We start from the raw sequence: 14,270 nt of genomic DNA, 5'->3' as shown, positions 1-14,270 counted from the left end.
AGGTTGCCATAAAGAACAATACTTCTCTTGCCTTCTTGATCACCGATTTTGCGAATAGAGTTTTCTCAAAATTCAGCGCATGTTGCCAGCGCGATATTCGGTCAGTCGGCCATATGGCGCCACGCAGATATGCAGACGCCCGCTACGTGCGCTTTCGGGGCTCCTGCTTGCGTTTGTGCGTGGTGCGTGGGTGTGTGCAAACGTGTAGCATAGCGCGTGTGTAGCGAAAGATATGCGCAACGTAGCACAACGTAGGGACGTAGCACAATGTATATTGCCGCGAATCTTTGTAGCGTTTGTTTGTAGTGTTTGTTTGTTCATGCTTCAAGGCTGCCGGCACGCCGCTTTATCGCTTCGTTTGTGACACAAGACGCGCCTAGATGTATCTCGACTGATCGCATCCAGGCCGAGCTGATTCTACTTTGCGCCACAATGTCTCTAGTACCTTTCCAGCACGGCCGACAGCGGCAAGGATACTGTTCAACAACCGCCGAGCACGCTTGTTGCTACGCCGCCGCCGAGTGGTTCAGTTCCTTGCGGGCGAAAGCAGCCCAAATTAAGAGTTCCGTTTGGAAGACATTCTCGCTGTTTTCCTGTTCGCCCGACTGCAGTCACCACTACGTGACATCTGGTGGAGGTGCTAACGGATGTCCCGGTCTTACTCCCGGAGGGGAGTACGTGTCGTCAACCCGTCTTTCCACGCTCGCCTTCACCGTACACCGCGCGTTTTGCATCACCGGGCCGCAGCTAAGCCACGGCTGTCCTAGGAAGGTCCCCTAGCCCCCGTAGGGGAAACTAAACAAAACAGCCTGTGGAGGTCAGGTTGCTTGACGAGGAAACGACGAAGATCCTCCAGCGACCACGCCGTATAAAGACGTCGCACCCACTACGCCGACGCCGCATACAATGACAACCTCGACCACGACGCGAACCACCTTCAAAACGACGCCGTCATCAGGAAAAGCTTCGACCACACGCTCACCCACAATTCACATACGTACCCGACGAAGCCGCAACCCGACGCCGAACACGACGTGCAACGCCAGAGCCAGGACATCCGACTTAGAAGTCGTTATCGGCGGCCGGAAAGTTACCGCTCTCCTCGGCACAGGAGCTGATTATTCGGTGATGGATGGACCATTCGCTGCGCAGCTGAGGAAAGTAACGACAGCTTGGGACGGCCCGCAAATTCGCAACGCAGGGGGCCACCTCATTACGCCATGAGGTCGATGCTCGGCGCGAGTGACTCTCAAGGGACATACCTATCGCGCAACCTTCGTAGTGCTACGGCAATGTTTCCGCGAAGTGATCTTAGGCATGGATTTCCTTAATGAACTACAGGCAATCATCCAAGCTGATCTGCGATCCAAGCTGATCACACTTTCCACGGACGACGTCATCCCGTCGATGAGGACTCCGGAACATCACGTTGCACTTAGTGTCCTGGAAGAAGAAGTGAGCGTGTCGCCCCGCTCAAGCGTTATCGTCACCGTAGGCGCCACGGGAGCGAATAACACTGAAGCCATTATCGAGGGGAACATGCAGTTGCTTCTCGACTGAGGAATCGGCATCGCAAGAGGCATCGCACAATTCCGCAAAGGGCAAGCCGAAGTACTGCTGACTAACTTCAGCGAAGAATACCGGCACATTAACAGAGAAACGGCGATTGCTTTCCTCAACGAAATATTTGATGGACCTCAATAGCGGCTACTGGCAAATTGAGGTCGATGAAAGAGATCACGAGAAGACCGCATTCGTCACTCCAGATGGCCTCTTCGAGTTCAAGGTGATGCCGTTGGGTCTCTGGTCCGCTCCAGCGATATTTCAGCGAATAATGGATGCAGTGCTGCAGGCCTGAAGTGGGAGATTTGTCCGCTATATTTAGAAGACGTTGTTGTCTTCGCCTCGAACTTTGAGGAGCACCTAAAAAGGCTTCGAACAGTACTAGACGCAATCAAATCGTCCGGCGTAACTTCGAAAGCAGAGAAATGCCACTTTGTCAATGAAACGCCGCTTTTTCTAAGCCACATTGTTAGCATGGAGGGAGTACGCCCAGACCCGCAGAAAACAGCTGTCATCGCAATGTTTCCGCCACCGGCCGATAAGAAAGCTCTGCGCAGATTCTTCGGACTGTGAGCATACTACCGACGATTTGTGACGAAATTTTCGCGCATCGCTGAGCCACTGACCCACCTGACAAAGGCAGACGTGCCATTTAAATGGGAAGTGTCGTGTATAGTGGTTGAGTGCGGGCGCGAGAGATGGCGCCACCACCCTGTGTGGGGACTGGGGTGAACGCACGGAGTGGCGGGAAACGAGCGCGGGCAGTTGCCCGGTGGCTGGCGCCATGGTTGGAGGTACGGCAGTGCAATAAATGTGTGTGTGCTGTTAACAAGGGTCGTCATTCCCTTGGTAACGCGACATGGTTGCAGCGGTGTGTAAACGGTGAAGTGAACACGGAGGAGGACCGAGTGGTGAGCGACCACGCATCAATCAGCCTCCAGCATGCCTGTCGAGAGAGAAGACGCCACACAAAGGGCCGCCGCAGCGCAGCATGAAAATGGCGGGAACTTCTTCAATCCCTTTGCCATCGAGCTTCCCGAAAAGCTGGACTTCCACGACCCAGCGGACTGGAAACGCTGGATTTCAAGGTGGGTACGCTACCGACTCGTATCTTCACTGCACCTGCGTGACGAAACAACGCAAGTATACACCTTCTTGAACGCGATGGGGAAGGAAGCTGAAGATATTCTAGCGTGACTGAAGATGACAGGCGCTCAAATGGCGAACTATGCTACTGTTAAATGCAAGTTTGAGGAGCATTTCATACCCTGCACGAACATAATTTACGAGAGGGCAAGGTTCAACCATCGGGTTCAGCAAAGCAGTGAGTCATTCGAGGCGTTCATTACAGACTTACACAAACTTGCCGAGACGTGCGAATACGGCGAACTCAAGGATGAGCTCATTCGTGACCGCCTCGTAGTGAGACTTTTGGACGTTGGACTTAGCGAGAGGATGAAACTCGATCCCAAGCTTACTCTACAGTCTGCGACAAAAATGGCGCGAAATTCAGAGGTTGTGAAAAGGCAGCAGAACTAGTTGCGCGAGACGGCTGAACAAAACGCTGTAGTTGAGGAGCTGCGATTCCCGAAAGGTTGACCAAGGTACAAATACGGGCCACGGAAAGCAGCCAAGTCTTCAGGCGGACAGAAACCGGCCAAAACGTGTGCAAATGGTGCGGCAATGCGCAACAGCACTTCAAGAAACAGTGCCCGGCATCGGGGAAAGTGTGCAGTTACTGTGGAAAAACCAGTCAATTTGCAACAGTGTGTTTGCCTGCACGCCAGCAGTCATCGAGACGGCCTGCACGAGGAGATACCACTGCAAAGAAAGGCACCGCTAATACAGAGGAAGTATTCCTTGGGGATGTCAACAATATCGATGATCAGGAACCTTGGTTCATAACAGCATTTGTTGATGGAAGTCCCGTCCAGTTTAAGGTCGATACTAGAGCAGATTTTACCCGACCAGCAGGATTTCTGTACCCCATTGAACCCTCCTAAAGGCCCTTTCAGCAGATCTCCATGGACTTGCTTGGCCCTTTCCCGAAATCAACATCTGGAAATAAGTGGTTAGTTAGTTATATGGGGTTTTATGGCGCATAATTCAACTATGGCTATCATGCGCCAAACACAAGGTTAGATGATGTTATGTTAAGTGCATAGAGGCTACATTATAATAGATTTAAAACGTTGGCTTTCTTTAAAAACTTACAAACAAGTGAAAACTCGACAAGTGTTTGCTCGCCTAAAAGCAATGCGGGATAAAATGGAATGTGTTCATTGTAAAATACCGTAAAAAATTTTTTGCGAAGTTCTTCGAGATTCGAACAAGAAATTCAAATGGGATTTACTGTGAGCTCCTCACCACACATTCCACACACAGGTTTGTCTGTTTTTGTTAATAAGAAGTTATGGGTGATGTGTGTGTGACCGATCCGTAAACGACATAAAATTACTTCGATAAAACGCCGTTTATGACGGCATGATTTCCATTGTTTTAAAATGGGCTTTATGGTCGCAGCTTGTTGTTTCCTTCATTTTCCCTACAATCTTGCCACCTGGCTCTTAGTTTGCTATGTACTGACTTCATGTAATCCCTAGGAGGCAAATTCAAATGTTTTATTTCCATGGTTCTGGTCTGTGCAGCACACAAGTCGGCTCTTTTATTGTTCCTAATGCCAACGTGACTGGGAACCCAGCAGAATTTTATAACATGTTTTTGTGCTGTGACCTTTACTATATTGTGTATGATGCTTCCTGTCTTGGGGCAATATTTTTAATTTCATTTAGCATGTTCAGAGCTTGGCATTTTTCTTCGAAGCGCAAGAGCAGCGGCTTAATCGCGTGAGGCTTGTTGTTGAAGAGTATTCAGGATGAGTATCTCGTGACAATTGGGAACAGAGATGTTTGGGCTGAGAAAGGATTTTGAGGATGTATGTGCAAGTTAGTGCAGTTCTTCGATCTTCTAAGGGAGGTTCATTAGCTTCCACATACAGACTTGCTATTGGGGAAGTTCTGTAAGCACCAGAAGACAACCTTAAACCAAGATTGTGGACAGGATCCAGTCGTTTTATGTAGGACGGTCTTGCTGAGCCATATACTATACAACCATAGTCTAACTTAGAGCGAACCAGAGAACGATATCTATGTAACAGGCATGCCCTATCAGACCTCGAGCGTTTTCTTGACAGTAATTTCAGCACATTCAGGGCCTGGGAAGCTTTTTTCTTTAAGCTGTTTATATGTGGCCAGAAAGTGAGCTTTTTATCGAAAGTTATCCCTAGAAATTTATGCTCTTGTTTGGCAGGTAATGGGGTTTGGTTTAGATATAGTGTGGGGTGATCCTGTAGGACTCGTCTCAAAGAGAACAGAACCGCTACTGTTTTCTGAGGGGAAATCTAAATCCGTTTCTATCTGCCCTGGTAGCCAGTTTATTTATTGTTATTTGTATCAGTCGCTCACAGGTAGGTATGCTGGAAGACGTGCATGCTATTTGGAGGTCGTCTACGTAAACTGAGTACATTATGGATTTTGGGATTACTTTTCCTATGCAGTTCATTTTGATGGGGAATAAGGTCGTGCTGAGGATGCACCCCTGGGGCACGCCAGTTTCTTGATTAAAAGTGTAACCTAACCTAACCTAACCTAACCTAACCTAACCTAACCTTACCTAACCTCACCTAACCTAAACCTAAACCTAAACCTAACCCTAAACCTAACCTAACCTAACCTAACCTAACCTAACCTAAACCTAACCTAACCCTAACCTAAACCTAAACCTAACCCTAACCCTAACCTAACCTAACCTAACCTAACCTAACCTAAACCTAAACCTAACCCTTAACCTAACCCTTAACCTAACCTAACCTAACCTAACCTAACCTAACCTAGCCTAGCCTAGCCTAGCCTAGCCTAGCCTAGCCTAGCCTAGCCTAGCCTAACCTAACCTAGCCTAGCCTAACCTAACCTAACCTAACCTAACCTAACCTAACCTAACCTAACCTAACCTAACCTAGCCTAGCCTAGCCTAGCCTAGCCTAACCTAGCCTAGCCTAGCCTAGCCTAACCTAACCTAACCTTACCTAACCTACCCTAACCTAGCCTAGCCTAGCCTAGCCTAGCCTAGCCTAGCCTAGCCTAACCTAACCTAGCCTAACCCTACCCAACCCAACCCAACCCAACCCAACCCAACCTAACCTAACCTAGCCTAGCCTAACCTGACCTGACCTGACCTGACCTGACCTGACCTGACCTGACCTAACCTAACCTAACCTAACCTACAGGTCACCGAAAGAGGCTGCCTGCCTACTTTGGAGGTGCTTGGAGGCAAAGCAACCTCTCCAGTGCATGTGAAGCTGTCTGCGGTAGTCCCATTTTTCGCGCCTGTTACCAACATTCCCGTTAGGACCTTCTTTTCAGGTAACAGTTGTGAACAACAAAAACAGTATTTGCTTCTTGTGAGACTTGCGTTGCACTTGCTAGCATGAGTCTGCCAGTAATTAATTAACTGCCACGCAGTTTGCTCACAATGCAGTGGGCAGGTTGTGGTGATGATGCCTTAAGGTAAGACTTGGTAGCTAGGCAGGTTGGATATGTTTGAATAGTTTCTAAATTTTGTTCTTATTTGCCTACCTATTAAATATTTCTGGTGAGGGCTCCGAAAAATATCAGTCTATTCTAGGCTTGGCCTCACGAGTGTTTTACAGCAGGAAAAGCATTGCAAAATGTTCTTCTGAGGAAGTGAAACTTTCCCTGAGCCTCCTTAGTTTTAAGTTTTGTTATTTATGCGTTGTTCCCAGCTCAGGTTGTGCAGTGGCACTTTCTCATGCTTGTTCTGACAACTGCTTTCTCTGACAACATTAAGTTTTTTTCCCCAATGAATGCACGAAGTTTGAATTGATGATATCCATTTAACGTTCATATAACTTTTGATCTTGCATGGAAACTTGTATGGAATTTTGGATCTTGTATACACTATGCAGTCATCCGCAAAGAGTTAGATTGGTACCCCAGGGTCAGCTCATAAATGGATATCATTCATGCATATTAAGAACACATTGTTTACAGTTCCTCAAAAGGCAGTCAGTTTCTATAATTACGTTGTTTTAAATCCCTATAGTATTGATAAGGAAGTAATTCAAATGCCTTAGAAAGGTTTAGAAAGATAGCACCTTACTGACCCTTTACATAAACAGCATTTTCGATGTCGTAAGTTATTCCTTCCAACTGTGTGGTTGTAGATAACTGGGATTGAAAGGCGTGTTTAACTGTAAAGGAGATTTCAGCTTAATTTCAGTTTAAATACTGTATTTTTATGGACACTCTCTGTTTATTTTTTGGAAAGTGCATCCGTATGAGAATGCACAGGAGTGACTCGACACAATCCCTGTAAAAATATTTCAAGATAATATTTATTTATTGGCCGTGCATTTATTACACCTGTTTAATCACTGATTCAGAGCTCAACATTTCCTGAAAAGCTAAAGGTCGCTAAAGTGGTGCCTATTCATAAAGAGGGACAGCAGTCAGTACAAAGTAATTACTGGTCAATTTCGGTCCTCAGTATTATTAACACAATTTTTGAAAAATGTCTGTGTTCACATGTCAGGAAATTCGTAAGCAAATATAGTATAATGAGCGCCAGTCAGCACGGCTTCACACCGGAGAGGTCCTAACAGAAATTTTAAAACAAGATAGCTATAGTTGTGTATTTAGACATTAAGAAGGCGTTCGATACCGTTAATCACACCATCCTACTTGATAAACTTCGTAATTATGGTTTTAGAGGGCAAATAGCAGAATTATTCACCAGTTATCTCACCAACCGCAAACAGCAAGTTGTAATGAATAACTTGATGTCTAAACCGGAGGCCGTGCTGACTGGAGTGTAGTAAAATGGCAGTTTGGGCGAGTTGGTTAAGCATCTTGTAATAAAAACAGCGCAAGGACACATGACGAGAACAGAGAGTAGACACACACGGCGCTGACTTGCAACTACGTTTACTGGAAAAACACGCTGCTTTTCATGGCAGGGCGTCAAGAAAGCGCGCGCATGCGCTTTGTCAAAATTACACTTATCGGGTAATGAAATGTCTCCTAAAGGCACGGGTGATTATCGGTGCTAACCACTGTTTAGCAACTTCATTTCCTTAGAGGACAATGCTACTGAAGGCTGGCTGAGACATCTGTTTCCTTTTCTCAAGATATGAAATGCCTCTGCTACTTCTCTCGTGCTACGATCGTTATGTATGAACAAGATTTCGGTGTCAACGAAAAACGGGGTGCACTTACACTCGAGACAATGCTTGGCCAAGTTTGCTGAACACTTTCCCAAAGAATTTTGGTGCTCCAAAAGCCGTACATTAATGCAGCGACCTGTCTGGCCAATATAAGTACGGCCACAGGACAGATGAATCTGGTAGACCACAGCAACCTTACACGAGACGAACCTGTTTGCATGGTTAATTTTACACCCTGTTTTCTTTCCCATTCCATCTCTCTTCCTTTGAACAGCTGCCCCCACTTTGCCTACCTTATTAGGTAGGCAAAGTGGGGGCAGCTTTAGGAGACATTTAAGTGCCTTTAGGAGACATTTTATTACCCGATAAGTGTATTTTTGACAAAGCGCATGCGCGCGCTTTCTTGACGCCCTGCCATGAAAAGCAGCGTGTTTTTCCAATAAACGTAGTTGCAAGTCAGCGCCGTGTGTGTCTACTCTCTGTTCTCGTCATGTGTCCTTGCGCTCTTTTTATTACAAGCTGACTGGAGTGCCGATCTCTTTTTCGCTGTATGTGAATGACTCTCCGTCAACCTTAAAATATCCTCAAGCATTAATGTATGTTGATGACACGGCATTGGTATTTATAGGAGAATGAATTGAAGAACTAAACAGGAAAATAAACGAAGAACTTCTCAGGGTCCTAAAGTGGTTTACTACCAACCAGCTTACTGTAAATATTCAGAAAACAAAATATACAGTGTTTAGCTCCAGGGGAAAAAGTTTAAACTACAATGCATGTAAATAGTGCATGTAAATAATCGGCCCTTACAACATGGTACAAGTTTTAAATACCTAGGTGTGCATTTTGATTCTAATATGCACTGGATAAAGCACACAAAACAAGTTTGTTAAAAACTTGCGTTTGGATGCCATATTCTCCTGAAAGCGGGAGAATGTTTTGAATTCTCTGTTCTCCGTATACTATATTTGGCTTTTATGCACAGTTAAGTTACTGCATAGAATCTTGGGGCAACACGTGCCCAACATATCTTGAACCCGTTGTAAGATTACAAAAGAGGGCTCTAAGAATTTGTTGAGGATTTGCGGGGTCGCAGCTGAGCACCAGAGAGGGACGACCAGCGTGGGAGGCTTCAAGTTCCGAACTGCCCGTGCCGGGCGTGCGCGCCCAGCACGCGCTGTCCATCTATATTTTCCTCTAGCGCGGGAACGCCGATCTCAGCGCCAGCGCGTTATAGCGTCGCCGGGCGCTACAGGGCCCCCCGCCTAGACGGAACGTCGAGATGTGCGCTCGGTAAAAGAAAGGAGAGTATGAGGGTCCAGTAAGTTCATGTCAGGGGCCGGGAAGAGCTGTCGGGTGAAGTGCGCGGGCTCAGGTGGACGAGCCTGGCTGCTGCGCAATGGGCGAATGATGCAGGGTGCCGAGCTGACAATGGACATGGGGGCAGGGGAGGCCATGATTGGGTCTTCACCGACTGTAGTGCTGCCCGCTGGCACAAGTGTCATCAGTGTCGGAACGTTGCAGCTGATGCCGATGGGAATCTGACGCGCCGAGTACACGATCACAAGCACAGGAGCGGATGAAACGGCTCCATGGACTGAGAGCAGCTGTGGTGTGACCGTCGACACAATGGTGACAGCTGGGACGATGCGGGAGGAAGATGCTGGGCTCAATTCAAGGTGCTTGGGCAAAGCGGGAGTGACAGTCCGGAGCGACTGGCCAGTGCTGATTCGCGGGTGGGCATGGTCGGCTGTGGGTGGCTGCAGCCCTATAGCTGAGATTGCTACGTCAGACGGCTGGCTGACAGAAAGAGACACAGCTTTTGGATGGACAACTGCCTCACTACTCGGTGTGGGTAGCTCGACCATTCGGTGCCGAAGGTGGTTCAAGTCAGGCACCAAAGCAGACGCTTGCTGCGGCAGTGTCGAGCTGCCAGGGTCAAGACTCCGAGAAGCGTTTGACCGTAATGAGGGCTTGGGGTGGGGCCTCTTGGGCAGGCGGTGTGGCCGCCGAGGTAGTGGGGCTGGTATGTGGCATATGCTGCGGTGGCGGCAAACTCAATTCGCCTGTAGCACGATCGCTCAGGTCAGTGACTGACGACTTTAGGGGAATGAGCGATGAGGCGGCATGTGAGCGTTCGGCTGGCAGCGATGCTACGCAGTAGGGTACAGGCGTTGGCGGAGTGGGGCACTCGTCGAGGAAGAGCTAGACTGAGGGCGGCACCATTGCAGATAAGAGAAGTTGCTCACCGGGCTGTGCCGTAGATGCTGTATCGTCCTTAGTGGAGGCGGTATGGCCGGAGGCACTGAACAGGGTGGCGACAGGCGCATCTGTCGCTGAGTTCGTTGACGTGGCAAACCGCGGTGGGCCAGGCACCTCAACGAGCTGCTGAGGGAATGACTGCGGACTTCGGGCCGCGGAGTCGTCGCACAGTGCTTCTAGCGAAACCGGGGTAGCAGGATGTGCTGCCGGAATCGATGCGGTAGCTTCTGGTGCGGTCGGTGCTAAAGAAGCCGGGCCAGAGGCGCTGGACTGGAGTGGCGGCGAGGGGCTAAGGCGGGCCGGGTTCTGATAAAGGCTGCGTGGGCGCGAGCGAGGCCGGTGCAGGGCCAGAGGCTGGCGGCGGCGAAAACGGGTCCGCTGCGTCGTAGAGCGGCGGCGGAACGTAGTAGGCGCCGAAGTCCGCCAAGACGGCCGCACGAAGCTCATCGTATGGCCGGCAGCCGAAGGCAGAATAGGTGAGCCGACGCAGGAGGTCGGGCGGGAGGATGTCGCAAAGGACTGCATGTTTAAACGGCTGGATGGTGATGCTGTTCAGGTACATCGCAGCCTCCAGTTGGGCGAACCACCCGCCGACGCCTGCAGGCCGGAACGCCGGGAGCGGCGGGTCGCAACTTGGGTGCTGCCAGTACGCCATGCTAGGACGCCACCGGGTAGAAGACACGGTTCGCCGGGTCACCACTGTTGAGGATTTGCGGGGTCGCAGCGGAGCACCAGAGAGAGACGACCAGCGTGGGAGGCTTCAAGTTCCGAACTGCCCGTGCCGTGCGTCCGCGCCCAGCACGCGCTGTCCATCTTTATTTTCCTCTAGCGCGGGAACGCCGATCTCAGCGCCAGCGCGTTATAGCGTCGCCGGGCGCTACAAATTATCACATACTCAAACTACATTTGGCCCAGCAGGCCACTATTTCAGCCGGCACATATTTTATCTTTACAGATTGTACATCTACTCGTTAAAAACAGCACAGACAATTCATAAAATACTGCAATTCAATGACCCGTTTCATCACAGTATTTTTATAACTTCTAAAAGGGATACAGAGATGCAAGTGGAAATCATTTTACCCGCCAATATGCCACAATACCTACAGGAATAGGTTGATTGAATTCAGCTGTGCACAAATATGGAATCACATCCTTCATGATGTTAAATTAAAAATCATTTTTCACAATCTCTTAAAATATTTTTGCTGAATCTGTAAGTTTCCGCCGGTTGAGCTGTAAATTCTGTACCCAAATGACTGTAAAATTGTTATTATTTCAGGTTATTCCGTACAAAGAATGTATGCATGATAACAAATGTATATATTAGCTATGTATGTTGTGATTTTAATATTTTGAAGTTATTTATGTGAGAAGTGTTCTCTCCACCTGCTGCATTTTGCAATTTATCATTGTGTTGGACCTGACACTAGCTTTGGCTATGGGTCCAGTACCATTGTACATAGTTTGCTTGTATTCATTTCTGTTTTCAAATAAAAAAAGGCCACAGCGCATTATGCTGGCATGCTGGTTTGTTCATGTTATCTACCAAGACCAAGATACTGCAAAATACTAAAACAAGGCCTACATTTAACCTTCACTAGAACCTTCACTAGAGGGTGCCTTGCAAATTGCACCCAGAGGTTACACTTGCTGGCAAATAATGCTTGCCTGCCAAGCTAAAGTGCTACTACCTTTGCCTCACATCTCTAAGGGATGATCAAAGGGGTCTCTGGAATGGTTTTAATGGTGGCTAGACTATTCATGCCTTACATGCTCTGTACAAGGTTCCTGAAATGAAATCCAGTAGTTTGAAAATAAAAAAGTGCACACCATTTTTCTAAAAACTGAAATTAAACAGTAGCCGATGGTTATCTTGTTGAGTTGTCATTACGAATTGTTTTGTTGGTAAATTCTGCATCACTTCTGCACAAACGCTTCCTCTGGAATCTGGCAGCTGCAGTGGGGTGTCTTTTTGTTTGCAGGGCAATGTGCTGCACAAGGGTTATGCAGATTGTATGTGTCGCTCAGGTGAGTAAATTTCACGAGGGGGGCTACTTTTTCGTGCTGCTGCTGCACTTACAGGAATCAGTCATTTCCCTTTGACCCTGTGAGTGAGATGGCTCATCAGTAGATAGTTTTCAGGCGCAAAAAACAGACAAGACACATAGATAGGTCACAGGACGAAGTGCAAGTGCTCTTAGACTATATTTCTAGTACTGTGGGCCTTTCCTTTAGTGTGTCATGTCCGCGTTTCACTGATGACTGTGTCACATGTGTCGTCGCCAACACCTTTCGTGCAAGGACAGTCGCCTTTAGCAACAAGAACGGCTTGGTCCCCGTTGAAGTAAGTGTGTTTTTCCGCCGTGTGCTTTCTTCGTGGGGTCACGTAAAAACAATTAGCAAAAAAAATGGCGCTTCGTCCTGTCACTTAACTATGTGTCTTGTCTGTTTTTTACGCCTTAAAACTATTTAATTATGAACCAAAACCAACTAGCCCAGCAGCAAGTGCTCTTAGAGTAAGATGGCCTTGTACAACCTTTTGCAGTGACCTTCTTCAGGCATGGTACTGTACAAGGGAAATCTCCTGGATACTCGGCAGCCTTCAATCCAAAAGGCTGTTTACCCTACTCCTAGGAGTTGGAATTGGCAAAGAAGCTGGAAGTGACTTAGAATGTGCGCTCTGCAGTAGTGTTCATGTGACGAGAGTGGTCTTTAAGCTGAGTGGCAGCAGGTTATCAAATTTTGAGTTGGGCAGTAAAGACTTACCTTTAGACAACTCTGCACCAGCAGGCACGAAAGATAAGATTCGATGTTGACAATGTGACAAATTATACGAATATTGATGTAATGGTGCTTGACATGCTGTAGAGCAGTCTCCAGCGTGTGTGTGACATTGGAGGGTGACTTCGGACACTGGACAAGAAGCGCGCAATAGTGACAGCCTGCTGTGCAATCTCGTGTTGAATTTTAGTGCATTTTTTTCAGAGCTGCTTGTTTGTTTGCTACAGATGTTAAGAATGGCTTTTAAGAATGGCTTTCTGTTAGTCTACTTTGAGCGTAACCTGCCTCTCAATGCTGTATTTGTAAATTTTCCATAGGTAGTGGCACTCGGTAGTGTGCTTTACGATTGACAAGTTAAATGCACTTCAGCTGTGGGCTTTGTGATAGCTTCAAGGAAATTAGTCCACTTTAGTTGCTCATTTAGTCGATCTAAAGATTTAGTACCTTGCTATGTGGCAAAATTTTGTAAAAGGAGCTTTAGACTTGTTTCATTTTCACATTGCCATCCTGATCGCTTAGTGTAATGCCCCTCAACAAGCCAATATTTGGCACAATATTTATACAGTTTGAAGATATATATAATCAAATTTTGCAGTTATTCTACTGAGCTAAGATCATCATTTGCTCATTAGGCTGTGTTCACGGAGAATAGTAACAATATTATTTTATATTTTGCAAAGCTTTAGTTGTAGTAGTTTGATTTGGGTAAAGAACCTTCCTACATTGTGGGAAGATTTCTTTGTGATATTTCCCCAAAAGATCGCTTTATACCCATAAGTTTTGCTTATTTTTCTTAAACGAATACATGATGAAATACCAGGATTGCTGTTGCAACCAGATCATAAGTCGTCCTAGTATAATTTCTAGAAGCTTATTTATATAATTGATGTTTAAGTAAATTCTTTTGGTATAGAGGCCACTTCAGTATTCTGAGCAGTTTTGGAGGGGGCTGAGTTATGATGGGTTTAATTAAAGTGTGATGAGAAATTTCTTGTGTTTATAACTTTAGAATTGTTTCTTCGGAATAACCTGTTTTCTGTTTGTAGTTTAAGAATTGCTTGAAAAGATGAGAATTGATGTCCTGTTCACACTGTCTCTTTTAGATTTGGCTGTGACAAACACGTTTTGAGCATTTTGAGAGTGAAATGGCTGCTTGTTTTTTGTCAATATGAAGTTTTCCTGGTGTGCTGGATATTTTGGCACATCCTCCACTGGTGCCAAAATTTTATCTTAAAACAAAGAAGCAGACAGCCTCCTTGGTGCACTCTTAACTTAGTCTTGATCCTTTCTGTGACAAAAAGGTGATTGTCAACCAAGCCTACGGAAAGAAAGCCACTGATACCATGAAGAGAAAAATTTTTCGAGATTTTAGGAAAGCTTTCTACCTTGTTTCACATGCCAAACTAATATATAAGCTTGA

General features: G+C 46.8%; 1 long non-coding RNA gene across 1 annotated transcript; it reads left to right on the top strand.

Moving 5' to 3' along the window:
• The first annotated feature begins 2,346 nt into the window (after positions 1 to 2,346).
• LOC149327570 (uncharacterized) lies at positions 2,347 to 13,664 on the top strand. Its single transcript, XR_016286336.1, has 3 exons — positions 2,347 to 2,651; positions 12,052 to 12,097; positions 12,615 to 13,664. It is a non-coding gene; the product is annotated as an uncharacterized LOC149327570 (long non-coding RNA).
• The last annotated feature ends 606 nt before the right edge of the window (positions 13,665 to 14,270 follow it).

Source organism: Amblyomma mixtum, chromosome 10 (assembly GCF_055824585.1).
Source record: "Amblyomma mixtum isolate Tamu chromosome 10, ASM5582458v1, whole genome shotgun sequence".
NCBI lineage: Eukaryota > Metazoa > Arthropoda > Arachnida > Ixodida > Ixodidae > Amblyomma > Amblyomma mixtum.
Note: the sequence above shows the minus strand (reverse complement) of the source record. Positions and strands in the feature narration are given on the sequence as shown.